Source organism: Sebastes fasciatus, chromosome 10 (genome assembly GCF_043250625.1).
Source record: "Sebastes fasciatus isolate fSebFas1 chromosome 10, fSebFas1.pri, whole genome shotgun sequence".
Lineage (NCBI taxonomy): Eukaryota > Metazoa > Chordata > Actinopteri > Perciformes > Sebastidae > Sebastes > Sebastes fasciatus.
Window position 1 is genome coordinate 32,822,950 of NC_133804.1, and position 21,446 is coordinate 32,844,395.

A 21,446-nucleotide genomic window follows, 5' to 3' on the forward strand; every position below is an offset into this window, starting at 1 on the left:
GCTATAGGGGGCAGAACAGCCTGTTCGTACATGTGTGTGTGCTCGCGGAGTCATGTCCTTCAGTGCAGCCTGTAACATGCAGGATGTACACGGGAGATAGAGAAACAACGCAGGCGACGAGATGGCACACTGAGCAAATACATATTAGGTAGTAATATGTTATTTCTGTATCATAACAACGTAAAACACAAGACAGAAATAGAAGCATATACTGTCATGTTTCTTGAATCCTGACACTTTTAATCACAATTTATTAGTGTTTTAAATAGGGGTGTTAGAAAATATCGGAAATATATATATAATAATATATTTTTAACTAAGTTTACATGCAAAGATTAGTAGTAAGTAGTGATATGATGTTGGATGTTACAGGGACTTTACGTTATAAATGCAAATGCAGAGCCCACTGTTCTGATTGCATAAATAAGTAAAAACATTTTCACCCAACATTGACATATATTTACCATTAAGGCTGGAACAACTAATCGATTAAATCAATTAAAAATGTATTATAAAAATAGTTGGCAATGAATTTGGTCATCGATTAGTCGGGTCTATGTTATGATACACGACAGCCGCTGTGGCAACGTCTCCTATAATATTCTAACTAAAAATAATCCCCTGAGTGAGCGTGGGTAGTTCCTTTGCTTACAGTACTGATTTCTGTTTTTGTTGCCGTAACTAAGAACCTTTAACGGGATTTTGAATGTAACCTACCAAAGTCTGACACCCACATGTCTGTGAGGGACAGCAGACGAGCGATCACAGACACAGAAGTGATTCTCGCTGCGCTCCGTGACATGAAAACAGCACAGTCACAGAGCGCTTAAAGTCACATATTGTGTTCCCATTACCCGCTGATAAAGTGATGAAGACGCAGCTGGGGGAGGATTTGAAAATGTAGAAACACTGTCTTTGATATGCTCTTCTTTTCTTTTCCTGTTGATGTGCGATTTTCCGCCAAAAAACATGGCATGTTAAGAATATTGTTCACGTAACTCTGGTTATTTATAGACAGTTGTTCATGCTTTGTGGTGAGAGCGGAGACAGGACAGTCTGCTCTCCTAATCGGGGACCATATTGGAGCGTGTCTGTGTTTGTATCTGTTCTTGTACGTGAGGCAGCCAAACACGTGGTGCACGCCACACACACTCACACACACACAAGAGCAAACATACAAACACAGCATGGTCTGCAGATGTACCGAAACTCGCAGCAGGCAAACACGCAAATGGCATCATGTGTCGTGTTTACGTCTCCAGTACTTTTCTCCGTTATAAAGATGCGTTCCCCCTGTTAGTGTCGGAGAACAAAAGTGTGTCGGAGGGATGAGATGGGGCTGATGATAGCGGCTCGGCGGACATATGATCCGAGGAACTCTCATTTGCAAACATACCTGTCCTTGAATTCTCTGTTCCTTCACCACAGGTTTCCATGGAAACCGGGGAAAGCAGGGAGGTTGTGTGTGTGTGTGTGTGTGTGTGTGTGTGTGTGTGTGTGTGTGTGTGTGTGTGTGTGTGTGTGTGTGTGTGTGAGCGCAAGAGAGAGAGGATGAGAGTTTGCAGGTAAGAAAGTGCTTACATCTTACAGAGCTCACTTCATTTTTTAACACCTGGTTGTTCCCATTAGAAATTTGAGTAAAGAATGTTTTTCAATGATAAAAGATTGATTCAAATTCTCTGATTCCTGCTTCTTAAAAGTGAATATTTTCTACTTTCTTTCGTCCTCTTCGACAGTAAACTAAATATCTTGGCGTTGTGGACAAAACAAGACATTTGAGGACGTCATCTTGGGCTTTGGGAATCTACATTTTTCACCATTTGCTGACATTGTAGACCAAACAACTGATCGTTTAATCAAGGAAAAACTCGAAAGATTAATTAACAATGAAAAGAATCGTTAGTTATAACAATTCATTTGCCCAAAAAATAAATATTGGGATCTTGTCTGATTAATATTTCAATGTTTTATTCAATCATCTCTTAAAAACAAACAAATGCAACAAGATAATAGAAAAATACAATTTCAAAAGAGTCGCTGTGACACACAGATTCATTTATTCACTGTATGTCACAGCAACCCTTTCACTTTATTTTTACTCTCTCAGTATTAGTACTTGACATAAAACTTAAACGGGGTTATGACATGGATTGGTTTTTAATCTCTGGAGTAATATGCAGTTTAGATTTTCACTGACAAACTGTATTTTTGCATCAGTGTGGGGGGGCGAGGGAAATAACTGAAAGGTAACAGCAGTCTGTAAGTTAATGTTAGTTTTAGACATTTCTCACTCAAAGTACTCACTAAAAGTAAATCAGAAAATATGAAACGGCAGAATAACAACGTCCGATGACGCATGGTGTAACGTTACGTTACCATGGCAGCAGCGGTGCAGAAATTACTTTTAACATGGGAGTGATGAAGAAACATTTTAAATGACTAACAGAAACACATTCCGCTTGTGATTATCCTGATAGAGCTGCAACCATCAATCAATTAATTGATTAGTTGTTAAATTGACTGTATGTAAGTTTTTGTATGTATGAATGTTTGTTGCTAATGTGTGAACAGACTTCCTGGGTTTCCTCTATGCAGGCTGTTTTTTACAAGAAAAGTTAACGGATGTGCTTCATGCGTGCTCAAGAGTGCCTTTATTTTCAGCTCCGCTACGGGGCTAATAGTGTGGCTAATGTTCGGTTAGAAATGGAGTTCGCTAACACCAACAAACGACCAGCCCCACCACAACTCAGACTCCAACACAAACTCCATGGAAGCACATAAAACTAAGTTATATCTGGTGAAGCCCGTCTTGCAAAACAGGAATGTGACCGACGTCGGGAGGGGGGGAAACTAGAATCGTCCGGGCCTTCCATTCGTGGAGGGACCTTTGTTTGGTCAGCTAACATTACTGCAAAGCATGTGAAATATAGAGTGATATTGTGGTTTTAGCCGCTAATGTTGCTAACGTTAATCAACATGATGCATGACGATCCCGTTCAGTCTTCTGTGTCGCCTCACCGAGGCTCGCTTGCGTCTAGGTAGTGCAAGCAACAGGGTGCTAACAGGCATTGACTTAACGGCCACAGGTGTCACTGTTAACAAGCAGTTTCTGATTCTTACATAGAGCCCCTTTAAATATTAAATTATTCACCAACTATTTTGATAATCGGTTTGAGTCATTTTTAAGAAAAAAAAATCACAATTCTCCGATTCCAGCTTCTTAAATGTGAATATTTTCTGGTTTCTTTACTCCTCTATGACAGTAAACTGAATATCTTTGAGTTGTGGACAAAACAAGATATTTGAGGACGTCATCCTGACATTTTTTTCACCATTCTCTGACATTTTATAGACCAAACAACTAATCGATTAATCGGGTAAATAATCGACAGATTAATCGACAATGAAAACAATCATTAGTTGCAGCCCTAAATCCTGATATATCATGCTTTGGTGGGGATTAAAAGTAAACAGGCCATCGTAGTGTCTTGCTGCGAGAGTTTATAGATCACCACATCGTTGGGTCTCTATCTAAAACACTTCCACACTTTAGAGGATGGTGCAGCTTGTTCTCCGGGGGGAATCCATGCTTTGACCGTCGCATGTTATGCTAATCGCCGTATTTTTGTAATCGATGATTATTTCAATGAAGCGCCCCATCCGTAGTACAAATACATATACATATAGCAATGCAGCGGTTGAATGTGTTTTGAAAAGTTGCTGTTTTGCTAACAGTACACCCCCCTGGGGAAGACCTTATGTGAACCAAACCTACGACTTTGCCCTTGACACCAAAGTCAAAGATCAAGCACATAAGCAGTGGGCTCATTCTGAGGCAGCCCTCATCAGCCACAGCAATACCAATGATGTATTTACAAGCGACAGACAGAGAGGTCCCAGTGAATTTTTAATGAAAGCTCTGTTTGAAATTTTGAACAAGCTCAAATTGATTCATGATTTTTTAATGGGGCCGGTGGAAGCTTCCAGAATTGCTGATTGTTTCTTCCACGATGAGCAAACATCCACAGCGGGGCGGAGGGGAGAAAAGAGGGCCATGACTCAGACAAATTTCTTCCATTTTCTCCCCCTCACACTTTTAACATCAGATTTAAGAAGCCAATATCCTGTCCGGTCTGTCCTGATGTTATTGCGTGTAACTTGATGAGTCAAACACTTTGTAGACATGTCATTCTGGAGAGCTTCTCCCCGCTCAATTAAAACGGTTTCGCCAGCTTCAACATGCCTGAACTTGACTCTGGACTTGAAGGCCTGAGAAAAAAAACAACTCCCAAGGGTGAGAACATCCACATGAGGTCAAACTGAAATGTAATAAAAACAGACTTAGAGGTCCTAACACTGCTGTTGATCCCTTGGCTCCAGTTGCTGTGAGCTCATATCTAGAGGAACAGTTCATTTTGAGAAATATGATTGCTAGAGCTGTGAAGCAATTAGCCTAGCTTAGCATAAACACTTGAAGCAGGGTGTAACGGCTCGCTAAAGTTAAAAAATACACCTGTCAGCACCCCTAAAGATCACTTATTATTAACACATCATATCTGAATACTTTAATCTGACCACAAACAGAAAAGTAGAATCGCAATTCATTCTTTCAGGGGGTGCTATAACATGCTTTATGTTATGCTATATACTATATAACAATGTCTTGGCGAACAAAAGCCATATTCGTTGAAGTCTTGTCGGCCAGGTTTGGTGCCATCATGTCTGCACAAAGACCTCTACTAAAACCAGTGCTCACTGACTGGATCTGGCAACCCGTGCTATAAATTGTCTGTTTGTGATACAACTAGGGATGTTAATAGTTAACTGTTTAACCGTTAACCAACATTAAGCATTTTAACCGATTAACGCTATCGGTTAAAACAGTTAAAATAAATATTAATAATGAATTAAAAAGCTGAGCGGCAAGCCGTGACGACAGCGTGACGTTGGGACCCCCTGTCCGAGTCATGTGACCGAGTGGACGCTACCTTGCATGTTCCATCCGGGTACTTTTCCAGACGGAAGTCGAGCCATTTAGGCTTCATGCGCCACCGAGCAACTTTAATAGGAATAAACGGAGCCCCGCCTCCAACGCTGGATCCGGTTCTCTTCATACGTCCATGGCTTGAGCAGAGCGGAGGAGTCGTAGGATTTATTCACCGACAAATAAACTGCACACACACTGTCTGCTACATCTACGTTCACAGATAGAACGCCACTGAGGAACCCACACTCCCCGCCGCCACACATACGGTCTGTTGGACACTCGCAAAAGTTACGCCGCAGTGACAGGGCGGCGGCGAGCACGAAGCTACCAGCACAGCTACCAGCACAGAGCAACAGATGCTAATGTAGCACAAAACCACACTCTGTTGGACAATCGCTATCGTTATTTTGGACAGACAGAGCATCGTTACACCGGGCAGACACACAGCTGACAAACTGAACTAAATGTGCGTTGGAGACTTTCACTGGGATAGTGGCTGCATGTCCGCGACACTACACGCAGCATCGTAGCTGCTGAGTTAACGCTCCCGGACGGTGAACTGGAGACTCAGTTGTCTGCTCATACACTGCAGCTGGCGCACCGCTGCATGCAAAGATCGGTTAAGATTTGTTTTTCAAAATTAGCATTCCTAGTATGTTATAAATATACTGACAATGTAAAATATAAATTTACATAAACCATGTAACGGTGACAGATACTAAACATTCTTGTTTGTGTTTTGAAGCGGGAAGGCTAAACTTCTTGTCGCCAGTACAACAACAGTCTGGTTGTCCAGGACGAGCATGCTCGTGAGCAGAAGGTAACTTTCACAACAAGCCCTTCTGGTTTGTGTCCCATAATAGAAAAATCCTGCTGTTGTCCAAGTGCTCTGCTCGTGTTGTTGAAAGATTCACACTCAATCGGTCTGGAATGAAAATCAACAACAGCTATGAATCCGAGGGCCAACATTATTATTACCAGCAAAACTTTTTAAGTCCGCTCTCGTTTTTTTGTCAACAACGGGATGATGGAGACATATCCAATAGAAATGAAAATTTAAATATAATCCATAGAGATCCTCCTCATCACCTTATTTAAATATTTGAGCTCCTCTGTAAATAGTCCATCTCAAACAGCAATGTGAGATAATCTCCAGCAGTCAAAAGCCCGAGCATAATGAAGTTCAGATGTGCAGCGGGGTAGTCGGGCAGGATTTCATGGTCCCTCTTTGCCAAGTAAACTGACAATTTGCTTGTTTGAAAATTGTCCATAAGGTCACCGGAGGAGGACTTTGGGATTCAAAACTTTGCTTGCTCCATCCAGAGGTGATAAATCATGAGATGGGAAAGCCAGGTTGCAGCTCTGGCTTCATGGAGGTTCAGGTGTCCATCCCTTCCTCTTCCCCTCCCCCTCCTCTGCCTGCACTTAATTTATATTACAGGTGTAAAGCAGACTCAGCTCAGCTAAAGGTCTCCTCCAAAACCCCTCAGGGCCACGGCTCGCCCCGCCGTGCAATAATTTATGAAAGAAGTTGCCAGGCTTTACGAGACAGGAGTGCCAAGTTTGTGATACCGTTATCTATTCTGGACACGGACTCTGCCCGTCTAAAATATAGATCAAAGATTGTGGCCTGGGTATAGATTAAGAGATGTAGCGTAGAAAAGATGATAATATAACTGTAGTTCAGTTTAGTGTTTGTGCAGGAACCAAATCTTTGCAGTGGTGTCATGGTAAAATGACATTTAGGAGATGTTACCTGCCTCCGCGTGTCAACGTAAAGAAGAAGCCGCTGAGCGTCTGTGTGACGGAGCTGAGTCGCTCTTCTCTGCCTCTCAATGTCACACTAACCATCCTCCGGCCCTGCTGCATTTTCTTCTGCTTTTTGTGCCATCTCCCTCTCCCTCTAAGTCTCCACATCCCTCTCAGTCGTACTATTTGTCCACACGTCTCTCTCTTCTCTGCGTGTACAGTTCCATCCGAAGGAGAGCCACATGAGAGAACCTGGCGCCCCGTATGATGGGAGCAAGAGGCCGCGCACATCATTCAGCGCTGGCAGATATTTGTTCTCTTTCCGTAGAGGAGGGCAACACTGTTAGACTGCTTAGAGCCATCCGTCATCCTCCGCTCTGACTCCGCGCCCGGTGGCATCTCTCTTTCAACTTTTTTGGAGGTCAGAGGAACAGAGCGAGCCGTCTCAGTGTTCATTTCTGCTGGCGGCGGGGAGCCGCGGAGCCGCAGGGCCGAGCAGCGACAGGAAGGAAAAAGGCTGCCATTTCTGCGAGAACAGGCGCGGGGGTCAAACTAATAGACTGGTTTCTGACAACAAACACTCAGGTGTCACCAGGCGCGGGTTAAAGAGATGGCGGGGCAGCGAGTACAGGTGCCCCCACTGGTTTTGTAACAGGAGGAGGTAGTTCAAAGGCTCCCGCTGCTTACACAACAGACATTTACCACCTCTCTGCTGTCTGTTACACAGGCTTCTGTGCAGCGCTGAGAGGAAATGTGGATTTTCTGGAGACTGTTGCTTTCTGCCGTGCCTCTGCTGAGCTAATTTGCAGGTGTGCTATCCTCTTTACCATCTGCAGTGGTGAAACAGTCACCTGAAAGGTATGTTTTTAGCTTAAAACATATTCAAAAAGAGAGCACTCCAAGCTGCTTATTACCAGCTGAAGCAACATCTGACACGGGGGGACTGTAGTGGGGAATTAAGAGGGCTGGCATCAGCTCCCAAGGAAGTTAATATACAGCCATAAAGTGTCCATCTGTGAGTCTGCTGGCTTTCAAAGAATTCCACACATTGCATGCTCACACACAAACAGCTGTGTTACACTCACTATGAACGCAACTAACTAACGCATCTAAGACAAACAAAGGAGGAGGAAATCACTCATCGATACGGGGCACGTTTCTCATGACAACAGAGCCGTCACGTGATCTCGGCTGCCACAGGACACAAAAAGGCGCTTTTCCCAGAATTCTCCGGGGCTCACACGCCAGCTGCATCATTATCTCTTCTCACCTCAGCTCTTCCCCTCCTTCCGTCTCTCACAATAGCTCCTTCTCTCAGAAAATTATTTGTCAATCCCTTCTTGACAAAGTTGGTTTAACACATCGATAATCCCTTCCCTTCCCTTCCCTTCCCTTCCCTTCCCTTCGCTCCAAGTGATGAAGAAAACAGCGCAACAACAACAATCTGTCGCTAACCTTTCCCTGTACTGCAGACCAGAGGCCCATACCCTGGGTATCTTCTCGTTATCTAGTTTAACTAACCCTAACAACCGCTATCTCGCTAAGCAGTCCTGCGGCGGTGGTTATCAACTCGGTAAATCAACCAAGAGGTTTCTCAATCTGGCTATGAACACATTCACTTAAAAGGGGCGGTGTTTGCTGCATATGACCAATCACAAACATGGACAAGTCTACTGTCAGCAGAGCGGCATATTATACAAACGAAGAGCAAACTATAAGATTAGACAAATACGAAGAAGTTAAACACATAATCCAAGCTAGAAGTAGCACAGTTGAAGCTGCCAAATGCAGGAAGGACAGCTGGCAAAAGATTGCCGGCGTGTGAATGCATAAATTAACTTATAATATCACTTCAGCTGCATCCCCGACCCCGGAGGTGTGAATCAGACTGGGGAGCAAATAAAACAGAAATATAAGAACATAATTTAAAGTAGTAAGCAGGCTTACCATGTCTTATAATCACCCATAGTATACATTAAAGTACAATTCTACAATACGCTTTTGTCCAAAGTGACGTACATCTGGGAATTCGTACAACACAAGCAGGGATCTAGATAGGAGGGAACAACGTGAGTAAGTGTCATCATCATCATTATCAACATCAACAACATCCTCAATATCATCATCAACAATATCATCAATAGCATCAATGCCATTAGGTGCTGTGTACTGTGTGCTAGATGTTGTGTACTCGTCTCTTTAATGCTGGATCTCCAGAGTCGGGCTCGGTTGGGCTTAAATTTACCAACACGGCATCAGAGTGATTGGCAGCGCCCGGAGGGGAATGTGAGAACCTCACTTGGCAGCATCCTTTGCCAGCATACCAGACATGTCCCATCAGTCAGAACACCAGGCAGCGGTATCCAGGTTGGATGCTCATTGCTTGTGAAGCAGAAGCTGATGCCTCGCCAAAGACTCAATGATGTGTTATTTGAACAGAATAATAAGTCAAGCGGTGATCTCATTTGTTGATGAGCTTGGTCCTGTTTTATAGCAGAAGGTGTGGCGGGGCAATATTATGTCAAGTTTAAACTGCTTGTTGCAGGCTGTGTGAAGGCGTGTTAGCACGGTGAATACAATAAGTAGTACAAGCGCTCTCGTGCAAACACACAGGATGCACTCGTTCACGCTATCGCCTTGAGGATCGCTGCGGGACATAATGAGCCGAGCGAGATAAGAAGTAGTACACGATGAAGCAACAAAGGCTGCATAATGAAAGGAAGAAATGAAAGCAGCGGCCGGCCACAGAGAGGCAGCTGTCAGATGTTGCTCTGATCAATATAGTGATCGATATTCAGAGACAAACGCCTTCCAACCACACACACACACACACACACACACACACTGGCTGAAAGTCTCTATGAAACCCACCCAACTCATTTGTCTCTCTACTCCTAATTCCTTGTCAAAGCTGTCATCAAATCACAGTCCCTAAGTCGGATTTCTTAGCTTCATATGCACATTGAGTTGTTCACTAGAGCCCCACTGATTCATCGGCCAGGCAGATATTATCGGCTAATTTATCACACTGGTGTCAGCGTATATCTTGGCCAGTAAGCAGAACAGAAATGCCACAGATATGCATCACATAGACAGAAACAAACGAATTCAGGCTAAATTATGGATAAATGATTGTGAATAGATGGATTAGTCATCGGTGAAAGGCTATCTTTACTATCAAAAATGAATTGAATGTTCATAATACAGGTTTCCCCGCACCACACAGTACCTGTATTAACATTTATTATAGTTTAGTATAGTTTTTTCTTAAGTAGCTCTGCTTTTCGATACGCTTTTATAGGCTGTATTTTATATATATATATATATATTCAACTCTTGTTTTTCTCATATCGACTATAAAACATTATTGTTGTTTTTTGTGTTTCTTCCTTCAGTGTGTTACATTGTTTTTTTATGCATGTAAAAGGTCTGTAAAGTTACAGAGCCCAGGCCAAAGGGAGTTACTCTCCTCTCTGAAATGCCTGAAACGCCTCGCTTGAAGTCCCGCCTTTTCTTCCGTATAACGTGGTGATGTCACCAAGTAGGGATGCACCGATACCTGGGGCTGGGGAGTCCCACATACGAGGCGGTGGACAAAGTGTCACTGGGTGGACTGTCCTTAGTGCGCCCCAACCGCGTCGTGCCCCCAGGGCGGGGCTTGGCCCACGTAAAAGGAGCCAGGGGTCTGCGGCGATGTCGGCAACCCACCCAACACGTCTTGGAACACGGACCAAGGAGAGGGTGCAAGCAAGACTTCGTGGAACAAATAAAGTGAGGGCCGGCGCGCGCCGGCTGAGGTGGGATCCCGGCCCTGCGGGGTCGGGCGCACCACCGGCCCGTCTCGCCCGCACCGTCGGGGAGGTGGAGCGTGCGCATGCGATAGGATCTGAAAGATGGTGACGAGAGGTTAACGCCACGCTGCCGTAAAGTGATATCAGTGCCGTTGTATCGGAGCCGGTTTACGAGTACGAGTACATGAACACAGTATCGGACCCGATACCCGATACTGGCATCGGTATCGGTGCATCCCTATCACCAAGTAACACATTTGCATAATACCTGCCTAGCGGTAGACAAAGCCGGGGCGGGCAGGAGCTCAAACAGAGCGCTTCAGACAAGAGGGTTAAAAACATGTCATGTTTTTGAACATTAAAGCACGTCAACATGTTCCAGCAGAAACCCAAAATACAAGTATGAAACCTGAAAATAAGCCCAACAGGTCCTCTTTAAAGTCTGTAATCTGATGGTTCTCTTAACATTATTTTGGTCAGACCACACAGTTATTATAGCTAAAACCTTTTCCAGTTAGAATGGAGATGTTGCTGATCTACAGTGGCAGCTTATGTCTGATTTTCCACAAATTCTGCAGCGCTTCACTTCCCTTCACTAAATTGTTTCAGACCGAAGTGTTCATGTATAAACATGAAGCCTCTTGAGGTCGTGAGTCCGTGGACAGTCAGACAAGATGAGATGTGCATCTGCAGCTCACAACCAGACTGTTTTTCTCCTGTCAAACCTCCCTGACCCATCCAGCGCACTCTCAACCCGGCACGCAGTGTTTTGAAAACGTGTCAGCTGTAGTTCCAAACTATGCCTATAACATCCCCGCTGCACATGTGCGTGTGTGTGTGTGTGTGTGTGTGTGTGTGTGTGTGTGTGACAGGATCTGGGCTGAATTATCTCTCAGGCTTTACTCAATGAGCTCTCCATATTCCTCTCTGTGTGCCTGGATCAGAAATCTTTGTTGTTTACATGCAAGTGTGAGACAGACTGGTGCACAACACAGACACCAGTCGCTCTGAGAGATCTAACCAGTCGGCGTCTGCATTCTCCTGCAAACCAGCAACACCACAAAAACATAAAACTACATGCCGAGAATACTCAAGACTTTTATTGGTTGAATCTCTCAGACATGCACCAAAACACGGAGAGGGCATTTCAAAGTCAAGCATTGCTCATGATTAACATCAGCCTAGGTTAGCGAGGCGTTGATATGCGCAGATGACGGCCATGTGATGGATGTGAGTTGCATCGGCGTTTAAGTTGGTAAGTATTACGCAAGAGGTGTTGAGAGAGGCCATCGCTGTCTGAACAAAACAACTCTGAACTTTTGAACCAGAAGCCTGGATTAACAGCTGACCTGGGAGCAGCAGAATCTGGGAAACTATAATTAAGGTTGATTAAAGAACATTCCTGGGCTCTGTGTCTGCATGTTAAGTGAGCTGTGTGAGGTAGCAGGAGACCTTGTCCCCCGTCAGTTACATAGCTGAGAATGAAATATGTTCCTTTATTGTGAAAAAAATGCCACAGGGAGCCACACCAAAGTGATCACAAACAGGGAAATACACATGTGCATGCACGCAGGCGAAGGCATATACACGAAAACATACACTCTCAAGCGTAAATACCCCGATTGTGTCCCATAGCAGAATGACCAGAGAGGGAAAACAGCTCTGAATGCTTTGGAAAGCCAACCAGTCATTACTGCAATCATCCCTATGGCGTCCACGGTATAATTAGCTGAAACAGGCAGCACTGTACCTATAAATACCAGACTAAACAACAGTAAACAAAGGGACAACCGCAGCCAGCAACCTCTCACATTAGACTTCAGCTCTTTCCCACAAGCTCTGACAGCAGCAGCAGCATCAACGAGAACTGTTGCAGCGGCGACAGCAGCAATCGGATGCTCGCAATTTAACCTCACTCAAGTTATTTATTACAGAGGCAGTAGTAGCGTCGCAGAGCCAGACTGATCTCCAGAGCGCTGCGTCAGCGCTAAAGAAAAGGTCTGGCTCCACACATTAGCATTCTGCTAGAGGAGAAAAAAACTGGCTTGTTTGTATTTCTTTAAAACCAATCGTTTCAGGCGACGCTAAGCCCCCCGCAGCGACGGGGTCTTTCTGCAAAATAGATAGCGAGAATGCCGTCTGAAATCGGCGGCTGACGGCAGACTTACACCCGCAGTCTACATCCGGTGAGTCAGTCTACAGACCAGCTGCAGAGAAACAGTCAAGGTCATCGTTTTTTTCTTTACCACATAACCACCCCGAGCTTCACCTCCTTCTCCCTCTGCCTCCTTTTCTTCCTCCCTTTTCCTGTCCGTGCTTTCCTCTCATCCATCTCCTCCCCAACTTCTAGGAAATGCAATGTCAACTTCATTCAGTTTGGTTTGGCCAGAGTGTTAAAAAAACCAACCATTCACTATTCACTATTCACTATCGATGAGAGTCTGAGGACAATATACTTTACTCTATGATATAGACTATCTGCTATTTCTATTGTCTTTTCTTTTTGATTTATTTTTACAGTCATATTAACTACTGTATGTTTTGGTGGGAAGGGGGGTCAGACTGTATCTAATAACTGATGAACATAACAGAACAGAACTGTGAGCCTTCTGTTGGAAAAAATAATGAAAATATGTTGGAAAAAACAAGAAGAAACAAACCATCCTTATGCTTTTGAGACGCCCCGGTGTGACCGTTGGGAAGCCGGCCCAGAGGGCAAACTGGGTCAGACGAGGCCGGAGCATCACGTCATGAATAACATGAGAGCTAGGCTAGCAGGGCTGCAGCTGGAAGTACATACTGTACGTGTTTGTGAAGCCTGTTAAGAAGACTACCAAGCAGCTAACGCTATTGGCAAACAGCAATTTTTGCAAATAGCCTACTTGGCGCTAGTTTCTGACTAGTTTTATACCTTTTTATGTTCTGATCTTATTACTTATTACTGTGGAATGACTATTGCAAATATCTATAAAGTGAACACTTGTTAGATCACTATAGAGACTTGGACAGTGTTTTGGATCGATAGAGCGAGCGGTTGACTGGATCGAGCGAGCGTGCAGGGCGCCGCAGTCCCGTGGGTCTGATGCACGTTCAAAACAACTCTGTAAATGGTTGTATATTAGTGAACTTTACAACTTTTAAGACATAATGATTTAAATGAGGGTTATTTAATGATGCCAAAAATATATATTCTAACTACTGAAGCTTAAATTGCATAAATTAATGGTGTAAGCCCATCACATGTTGGTTCAGCGCCTAAATGCCAATGTTTACATTTTCTTACTGTAATCAGGAAGTGTGTGGTATTTTAGTTCATAAATAACAAAATGGTTAATCCCTTTAGTTAAATTAAATTTGATATAGTATTTTTCGATCTGTTAATTGTTCTAACTGTGCTGTTTTGGGGTTATGGCAGGGCCATACGATACGATACGATACGATACGATACGATACGATACGATACGATACGATACGATACGATACGATACGATACACTTTAATGTCCCCTTAGGGAAATTAGTTTTGGACTCAGTGCTGCTCACCATCAGCTGCCTCCACAGCAGCATCAATAAATAGAAACAACAATCCACATGTAAACAGAGAAACAACATATATTGCACATTACTCATATTGCACAAGAACTATCTAAAAACAAAATAGATAGATAGATACAAATAAGAATAAGAAGAACACCATGAGGCTGTTGCACAACCCTCTGCCTCAAGAAACATTATTTAAAATTTTAAATTGTGATCGAGGTGGGCACAAACGAGTTCTTAAAACGGTTCAGTTTGCATCCATCGTCATAGGATGGAGGTATGCTGCATATTTTTATTAAGAATTCCTGCAATATTTGTTGAGTCACTCTGATTTCCTTCTTCACAGGGATCCTCAACTCAGCCAAGTAATCCACTGAGTCTGTCCTTTTTTAGATTTTGCTTTATTGAACTCTTAACAGCCCTAACAAATCTGTGGGACAGATTTAACATTGTGTTTCATTCACTTCACCATCTGGACTAGTTTCTGAGACTATCCCCACTCAGAAGTTGTGGAATATCTTTTGTTATCTGGCATTCAATGACATGCTTTTTTTAATGATATAACACAGAATAACATTCATATTCAGGGGAGATAATTAGCCTACATTCTAACAACGTTACTCTGCTGTCCTGCAGCACACAGTGAGAGTTATGGCGCATTACTTATGCCAGAGAACTGGATACATTAGCTGTTGTTAAGTTAAGTTACTCACCTGTCTGAGGGTCATTCTGGTGCACCGTGACGTGACGTCCTCCTTAATCTGCTGCAGGTGTCTCTGCTCACTCTCAAAGCTCTGCATAGCTACCTTTAGCTAATCATATCTCTGCACCTCGTTAGTGTCCACTCGGTCTCTCCTCTGTCTCTCCTCTGTCTCTCCATCACACTGCGCTCCTCAAAGTTTTCTAGGTTGTCCATATAGATGAAAGACGCGTCTCCTCTTCCTCCCATGTGTATCAAAAGTGAAGCCAAAGTATCCCTGTTACAGGAGCTGCCATGTTGACGTTTTGACATCATTTAGGTCAGGGGTCACAACCTTTACTATCAGAAGAGACATGTTAGATAAAAAAAAAAAATCTGTCTGGAGCTGCAAAACATTTGATCATTGTGATGAAGGTAACACAGTTTATAGTCTAAGTATATAGTATATCAGTCTAATGCAGTGAGGGACCAAGAGACAATGCACTACGGAGTATTAGGGCCACATTGAGGGAAAAAACATCTGAGATTTACAGAATAAAGTCATAACTTTACAAGAAAAAAAGTCGTAATATTACGAGAATAAAGTCGTAATATTATGAGAATAAAGTCATAACTTTACGACAAAAAAGTCGTAATATTACGAGAATAATAATATTAGGTCGTGAATACCACAAGAAGGGGGCGTTCATATGGACTTGTCTCGTGAGTGCGGTAAACACGACCCCATTTGAAGGCACCGTTCTTTACTGTCAATCATGACGCCAGATGCCCTTTTTATAGCATCAAATATCTAATTAAAACCAAACTTATAAGCTAAACTTATAATATGATAAGAACTACCTTAAACTTTGGGAAAAATGTATTTGAGGTGTACTTTGACTTTTTAGTTTGGCCCATGTCCCATCCGCTAACATGGCGGGGGCAGGATTCATGACCTCTGCTGCAGCCAGCTGGCCAGGTGGGGCATATTGCTTAATAAAGATAGATGCAACCTTCTTTCTTTAACCATACCGAAGTTCAGTAACTCTAACCATGACCCACAATGAGGTCAGTATTTATCATCATGCATTGATATGACCCCTGAGCTCTGCCCTCCTGTGGCCAAAGACACTCCAGCAGCTTGTTTTCTGCTGTAGCTGTTCATTTAGTTTCATTCTCACGGTTTATCAGGACTTCTTCAAACTCTATTTTCACACGTTGTGCAAAAACTGTGCAGCTCTCTTTTTTGCATTAATGTGTTCTTTGGTGATGTTTTATTCTGCTGTTGATTCTATAAGAAGTGTCAGGCAGTTTAATGTCCATAGCTTAATAATAATAATAACACAGAGCCTGGCTAGCTGTTCCCCATCTGTTTCCAGTCTTTATGCTAAGCTAAGCTAACCGGCTACTGGCTCCAGCTTCTGTACAAACATGAGAGTATGGTATCAATCTTGTCATCTAACTCTCAGCATGACGGCGAATAAACATGTTTTCCAAAATGTCAAACCCTTATTTTAAACTCCAACACGATGCATCACTGGTTGGCAGAGGTCACGTTCTGCCATTCAGGTGAGAGCACACCTTCACAGACATAATGATGCTTCTGCTGACAGCCACACTGCTTATAGTCTTATATATCTATTCTGATTTGCATTTTATTTCCTTTCTTTCTATCTTGCAGTACACTGTGTTTGCCTGAACTGAGGCGTCACCGTCTCCTCTCACACTCATTAGGCTTTGGAAACACACACACACACACACACACACACACACACACTCACCACACATAAACAGGAGCTGTCATACTCTACTCCAGTCTTTGCTGGAGCTTGTGACCCACAGATGCGAGTGTACAGGCCTCGAGTGACAGACGAATGCTCCCCAGCCCCGAGAACAATTAGCACAGCCAGCACTGGAGACACAGAGAGAGAGGGAGAGAGAGAGAGAGAGACTGTCATACGGAGGCAGCTCACTGGAGAGAGACGAAGAGGTTGCGACCCTGCTCCAACGCACTGTGTTCAGTCGCCAGATGCTCCACGCTACGAGACTTTATTGACAAAGACAGAGAGAAACAGAGACAAGTGACAAAAGCTGAGCTGAGTCCAATTCTCACCTCTAATTTCAGGGTATCCGTGGAGAACATTTTGGGCCTCCCTCTCACCCCTCCACAAACAGGTAATCCCACAGAGGCCACGGCACACTCAGCTGGATCAGCCTGTCTCTGATAGCTTTGTATCATTAGACACTGAGCCTGTCACTAGCTTGGATATTATTTGCTAAAAACACCCTTAAAATAGTGCAAAGTCATTACAGCTTTTAGGACTCGCCAAAAAAAAACAGAAATGTAAAAGAATTTTCCATGAATGATTGCAACTTAACACACAATCCATCAAGCCAGTTTGACCTCTCACACTTGGACCAGGAATAAACTCAGGAAACACGTTGCATTGTTTTTCAGAAAGGAATCAGGGCATTTCTTTTTCCTTTTCTTCTTTTTATTTTTCACAAACTACGTGCTGAGAATTCCTGGCATGACTTCACAGGCACGCGGCCTTGTTTTTTCCTCTGCTCTTTGTGGATAATATATGTTGGCGGTGGCAGGGGTGCTGCTGCACGGTGAAGGGGATTGTTCATGTGTGCATTTGCGAGGCAGGTGTTGCTCGTCGGTTGGTGCATCCTCCATCTCAATTAGGTCTGTTGAGCCTCTTCTGTCATCTGTCCAACATGTTTAGAGAGAAAACAAGACGACTGATTCACTCTTAAAAGAAAAGGCTTTCTCCTACCTATATCATACAACCAGTGTTATGTACTGTAAGTCAAAGTTGCACTACTTCCCTGCTCATAAGAGCCTTTTGAATGGTTTAATTCGTTGCTCTGATCAAATCGGTTTTGTTTGTGTAGCATAAAGGAGCTTCCTTCTTTCCTTTCAGATATTAATTTGAATCAGGAGGAGCCACGGTAGCGCTTGTATTAGTGCATTCAGCAGACCAGTAGTAGTATTATTGATGTTGGAGTTGACTCAGAGATACTGTGCACTAAAGCAAATCTGCAGGAAGCATACTTACGTTTAGAGTCTGCAGCCATTTTATGATGTTTCTTTATGACCTATGACATAAACAGCAGACATCTTTAAAATATGTTAAAGGGGGTGGCTCGTCCTAAATCATAACAATAAAAGTCTGCAATGGGAAACAGCCTGTGGATGAATCAAAACAAAGGAACTGGCAAAGAGACGGACAGAAAAAAAAGATTTCATATTATTTTTCCATTAGGCTGTAAGCGTTGACTTCTGCTGACTTCTGTTGACTTCTGTTGACTTCTGCTGACTTCTGTTGACTTCTGCTGACTTCTGTTGACTTCTGTTGACTTCTGCTGACTTCTGTTGACTTCTGCTGACTTCTGTTGACTTCTGCTGACTTCTGTTGACTTCTGCTGACTTCTGTTGACTTCTGCTGACTTCTGTTGACTTCTGTTGACTTCTGTTGACTTCTGCTGACTTCTGCTGACTTCTGTTGACTTCTGTTGACTTCTGCTGACTTCTGTTGACTTCTGTTGACTTCTGCTGACTTCTGTTGACTTCTGCTGACTTCTGTTGACTTCTGCTGACTTCTGTTGACTTCTGTTGACTTCTGTTGACTTCTGCTGACTTCTGTTGACTTCTGTTGACTTCTGTTCACTCCTGAACTCAACGCTGTTCAACAAGAAGGCAGTTAGATGATTGATCACGCTACATGTCTGATCTCTGGTCTGGTGAGTTTAACCTCACTGCAGCCTGACAGACAGGTGACTGCAGTTAACGCAGCACATCTGGCCACCTGGCCACTAAAACCCTAAGCCCTAAAACACACACACACACACACACACACACACACACACACACACTGTAAAAGAAAGACTGTTGGAAAGAACCAATCAGATGCCTCCCTGCCTCCATGCTCGTACTCTACCCTTGGCGTGCACCAGCCTGAACTCAAAGCATGTCGCCGCCGCACGTCTCCTGGGGAATGGAAGAGAAAAGTCAGCCCTGCAGTAGCACTGCCGCGGTTACTTGTCATGAGGTAGCGTTGTTGAGTTGAGTCCATATGATCGCCACCCTCTCGTAGTATTTACGACCTCGTAAGTGGAAAGTTTCTGAAAGCTCTGAGTTCAACGATTTTTAATTTTAGTCGAATATTGTTTTTCTTGGTCATTTTTATAATCTGTCTGAGGGAAATGTTGATATTCCCAACGGCCTCATCTTCGTCATTATGCCTTTGCCTCTGCATTTAACCCATCCGAAGTATTTTAGGAGCTGCTGCAAGCAGTCTGGGAAGCATTTTAGGGTTTAGTGTCTCGCCAAGGATCGAACCACCAACCTTGTGGCTCTACCCACTGAGCTGCAGCCACCCCAACATGCTACCCTTAGAGCTGGTGACATAGAATAACAGAGACTGCATGGTGGGTGTGACGGGAGGTGGATGAGTCCAACAAACACAATCGGTGTTTGAGTCTGGTGTTTGTGTCCCTAAGTCATTTTGAAGTTAGTGGCGTTAGTGATGTGTTTTCCGTACTTAGGTGACGTTGGTTGTGTACGTAATTGACTTAATTTTACGTAGTGATTTTAAGCCCAACCATGATGTTTCTCCTAAACCTAACTAAGTGGTTTTGTTGCCTAAACCCAACTGGTTTGCATAAGTCGTGGCGTATAAATGACATGCCTATATATATTTTTTTCTGATTTGCAACCTCTAGCATTGATGTGTAGTGTTTCTACCACTCCTAATATAAAATCTCATCCAACATTAAAGTGCCGGGAGGTTCAAGCGTTACGTTATCCTCGATATACTCCGGTCTGGACCTCTACTATTAGGAGTTTTTTAGTTTTTGTTTAGAAAAGAATCATCCGTTCAGTTTTGGCCGGCACTAAATTAAAGTGAAAATTGAAATGCAAAACAAATTTGAATATAACGTGTCAGGTTGTCTTCATATCTTAAGTTTGATTGACTCACATCTTTTTTTTACATTACAATAACATGAGAAGACTTTGAAGTAATTATTAAAGTCACATCTTTAAGGTAGCAGGGAAAGTTGCGTCCTCAAGTTTAAACCAACTTACAATGTTTTACAGTCCACATCCTCGACCCGAAGCTGCTGCTGCTGGCCAACACACATAACTCCCCCTCTCTGCACCTTTCTCTCTAATGGCACCAAAACCACACCCCTTGGTTTAACAAGAGCAATAAAACACACACACACACATGCACCGACACAAGCATGTGCTGTTTTACAGACCAGCAAATGCTCAGGTGTCATTCCCTCCACAGTAAAAGCTGTTGCCAGGCAATCATCAGGAAAAAAAGAGAAGAGAAGAGAAGAGAAGAGAAGAGAAGAGAAGAGAAGAGAAGAGAAGAGAAGAGAAGAGAAGAGAAGAGGAAAAGAAAATCATCAGAAAATTCTCAGGATATTTAAGGTCAGAGCCGAGGCCCGGCCTGCGATGTTGGCTGTGTGTCTGGTCTGGCTGGTCCACTCTCAGACACACACACACACACACACACACACAAACACACACGGCTATATTTCATGTGCTCATTTCTGGAGCTTAACAACTTGAATCCACAAACCATGGAACCCAAAGAAGTACTCTGAGAGCATGTTAGGAGAAGTTGGCGGAACATCACACAGGCAACTGGCCTAGTAGTCGTGCACGCACACACACACACACACACACACGCACACACACACACACACACACACACACACACACACACACTTAAGACACACTAGTGGGAATTTCAGAGGAAAAGGATAAAAAAGGATGGTTGAGTGGTGGGAGGAGGAATAAAGGAGGATATGGAGAAAGGAAGAAAACAAGCAGGAACAACAGAGGAGAGATAGAGGGAGTCTACATCTGCAAAGGACTTTACAGGCTTTGCAATCATGCTGCCACGTCAACACAAGACAGATAGTTCGCAAACATTGGGGTGAAGTAAAGAGGAATCTGTCTCTTCTTCCTCTCCCCGCCCCTTCTTTCTCTCCACGCGAATAACAAACTCCCTCGCTCTCTAATGTCACACAAACACACATTTTGACAGCTGTTCCTGTAACACAATTCCAGTTAAGACAAGAAATAGTTCACGACCAAGAGGGAGAATTTGAAACAGATCGGCTCGGCTGAATTAAGGCAGCGTGTGTTTAAAAAGCCTCCTGGTTTCCATATGAGCACAATCAGGTGAGAGTTATATTTACTGTCACAGTCCATTTCAGGGTGATGACGGGAAGCCTCGTGGCTCTTTGCACACAACTTGTGCTGCGTTAATCGGTGTGATGATCTATTGAGGATTATTTTGCTCTGCAGAACTTCATTTTTATAATTCTTTTGTTGCTGTTTTTTCTGCAGCATCTGTTAAAGGTTTTGCTTCCACGTGTGCGTGAGTCTCTCAGTTTTTTCTTGTGCAAAGCACTTCATCATGTCCTGCTCCTTTATGAAGGAGAGACGGTGGCTCGCGTCCCTGCAGGTCTGTTAACTGCTAATAATTTCACGGACACAGCTGGAGCACTTTAATGTGGAAGTCCACTGTGTTCTGTCATAAAGTACCAGCCCAACAGTTAGAAGAAAATAAACACAAACAAACAAATAATAGACTTCAGTGAATAAATAGCACATTGATTAAAGATGTGCAGCAAATGTGCATGTTACCAGCGTGTTGAAGTGTCAGTCTAGG

At 43.4% G+C, this 21,446-nt stretch overlaps 1 protein-coding gene and 1 long non-coding RNA gene across 2 annotated transcripts in view; one reads left to right on the forward strand and one right to left on the reverse strand.

Annotated features, from left to right (window-relative positions):
- Window positions 1-21,446, forward strand: part of tmem126a (transmembrane protein 126A) — a 592,581-nt gene that overhangs the window by 385,171 nt on the left and 185,964 nt on the right. The gene's annotated exons all lie outside the window — the stretch shown is intronic.
- Window positions 17,218-19,918, reverse strand: LOC141774871 (uncharacterized). The gene is made up of 3 exons (XR_012595491.1): window positions 19,841-19,918; window positions 17,811-17,850; window positions 17,218-17,460 (listed from the first exon to the last, which is right to left on the reverse strand). It is a non-coding gene; the product is annotated as an uncharacterized LOC141774871 (long non-coding RNA).